At 42.7% G+C, this 2932-nt stretch overlaps 1 pseudogene; it reads left to right on the forward strand.

The window, feature by feature from the left end:
- Nucleotides 1-210: 210 nt before the first annotated feature.
- Nucleotides 211-621, forward strand: LOC102841169 (annotated as a pseudogene).
- The last annotated feature ends 2311 nt before the right edge of the window (nucleotides 622-2932 follow it).

Here is a 2932-nt window from a genome sequence, read left to right on the forward strand (position 1 = left end):
ATTCTTAGAGTCATCACCATATTTGAGTCCATTGTTGCAGTCACTGTATCAGTCCATCTTATTCATGGTCTTCCTGTTTTTCATTGACCCTCTACTTTATCAAGCATAAAGTTCTCTTCTATGGATTGATTTCTTGAGATAATATGTCAAAAGTACTTGAGATGACCCGGCGGCCCTCGCCGCAGGTTCTGGGCGTAAGGATAGTTCATGATGGCTGGGGCTGGTTCCGCCACTGTGTCTGGGGCAGGGACTCCTGTGGTGGGGCCTGCAGGCCGTGACCTCTTCGCCTAGGGACTCCTTGAGTTTCTGCAACCGCTCATACAGCAGCTCGACTTTCATGTCCTCTCATTCAGAGAGAGTCAGGTAGAACTCCGGGAACAAATTGACAACCTAGCTACAGAACTGTGCCGCATCAATGAGGATCGGAAGGTGGCCCTGGATCTTGACCCTTATGTGAAGAAGCTACTTAATGTGCGGCGACGAGTTGTGTTGGTCAACAACATTCTACAGAATGCCCAGGAAAGACTGAGGCGGCTAAACCACAATGTTGCCAAGGATACAGCCCAGAGGGGAGCAATGCTGGATTCAGGAGTTTACCCTCCTGGTTCCCCAAGCAAGTAGTGCAGGCCAGAACATGGGCCCATGGCCTCAGCCTATTACAAGTACTGTTCCCCAGCTGCCTTGTTTCAGTCATCATGAGAAGACTCCAGGAGACGCTTAATCCCTGTAGACCCTGGGAGAGCAAACAGTTTTATGGTTTGTATTTGAAGCACCCATTTGTGTGGGGAGCCTAAGCAACTGTACAGGGCTCAGGATCCCAAAGGACTTAAAGACATTATGGTTCTTGCTTTCCTCCAAGAATGATCTGAGACTTTTACATTTGATTTTCTTTCTTTCTTTTTCTTTTTCTTTTTTTTTTTTTTAAGAGTATATTCACCTCCTTTCCCTTAATAAGGGCAAGGCTTTCTCTGCTATGTGCCTGATTGTATGGCTTGGGCACATGTCCTCTACTTGACTTCTCATTTTCCTTTGTTTACAGTGAGGATTTGGGAGAGGGCAAAGTCAAGGTGAATGATGCCTACCCACCCTCTTTTATATTGCACTGGCATGAATATAGCAGCAGTGTTGCTAGAACTATATTCAATAAATATTTCAACAGTAAAAAAAAAAAAAAAGTACTTGAGATGAAATCTTACCATCTTTGCCTCTAAAAAGTATTCTGGCTGTTTTACTTCCAAGGCAGATTTGTTCATTATCCTGGCAGTCCATCATGCTACATTCAATATGCTTATCCAACATTATAATTCCATAGCATCAATTCTCCTTTAGTCTTCCTTATTCACTGTCCAGCTTTTGCATGCACACAACGTAATTGAAAAAATCATGACTTGAGTCAGGCATACCTTAGTCCTCAAAGTGACAGCCTTTGTTTTTAATATTTAAAGAGGTGCAAATGCACTAAGTCATTTGATTTATTGACTGCTGCTTTCATGGGTGTTGGTAGTAAATTCAAGTAGAATGAAGTTTTCTTTTTTTATTTTATTTTTTCAAACTTTTTATTGTGAGTTGAGTGAAGGTTTATAGACAAGATCATCAGTTATACATTCAACAAATTATATACGTTGCTTCATCTCGATGATTACAATCTCCACCATGAAACAGTAGTTATCCTACTTTCTCCCTGTAGCTTCCCTTTTACATCTTATATTTCACAAATGAACAAAGCAAAACTATTTGATGTACACATACAAAATAAAACATATATATTCACTTAAATGATGCCCTAAGAGCTCATTCTGCGAACAAGCCTCCTGCCTGCAGACACACAGCCTTACTCAGTCCAAGGATGTAAAGCCCACAGCTGCTCTGTCTCCCCACACCGCTGCTTCTGCCAGGGTTCCTGCTGTGGCTTCTTTTCTAGGTAGAATCTCATGCTACACTCATACACTTCCTTCTTGCTGGACTTGGGATCATCTGTTCTTAAAATGAAAGATTAACTATCCCCCCTTTTAGGTGCACATCTACAATTACATTGTGACAACTGCAATTAATCCTGCTAACATTTACTCACAGTTGAATCATAAAATCATATCTCCATCAGCCCCCATCCCATTTCACCAGATCCATCTATAAAAGAGGAAAACTATTCAGTGGGGATTCTACCTTACCCTCTCATTCTGAAACTAATCACACTTATGAAAGCTTGTAGGTTAGTCATTTCATGCCATTGTAGCCCTCACCCTTTTTTGATTCCCAGTGTCTGCCCATCGTGGCTAAACTTCGTCTCTTATACTTCAGACATATTGTCAGGAGGGACCAGTCACTGGAAAAGGATATCATGTTTGGTAAGGTGGAGGGTCAGAGATAAAAAGGAAGACCCCCAACGAGATGGATTGGTCAGGTGGCAGCATCAATGGACTCAAGTGTGGCAACAGTAGTGAGGCTGACCCAGGATCAGGCAGTGTTTTGTTCTGCTGTGCGTAAGATCGCTATGAGTCGGTACCAACTTGATGGCACCTAACAACAACAACAGTAATCCAAGCTAGGTCAAATGGGTACTTCTTGTTGTTAAGTGCCGTGGAGTCGATTCCGACCCACAGTGACCCTGTATAGAATTTCCAAGGAGCAGCTGGTGAGCTTGAACCACAGACCTTGTAGTTCCAATGACTTTGCAGTCTGACGCATTAGCCCTCAGCACCACACCAGGACTAGCTGTAAGTTTAGGATTTCATACATACCTCCCTGTATTTCAGACAAGCTAGTCATTTCACTCTTATCTCTAGCACCCAGGGGCTAGGTTAATGCTAATGGGCTCAGGAGTTTACACATCTCCGTAAATTTTTGTTGAGCCAGCCCTTCCTCTTCTTTTTTCATCTCAAGGTCAATGAATGTCAATGAACTATGGCCAATCTCAGCCCATTTCTTCATTGCT

Source organism: Chrysochloris asiatica, unplaced genomic scaffold (genome assembly GCF_000296735.1).
Source record: "Chrysochloris asiatica unplaced genomic scaffold, ChrAsi1.0 scaffold00024, whole genome shotgun sequence".
NCBI lineage: Eukaryota > Metazoa > Chordata > Mammalia > Afrosoricida > Chrysochloridae > Chrysochloris > Chrysochloris asiatica.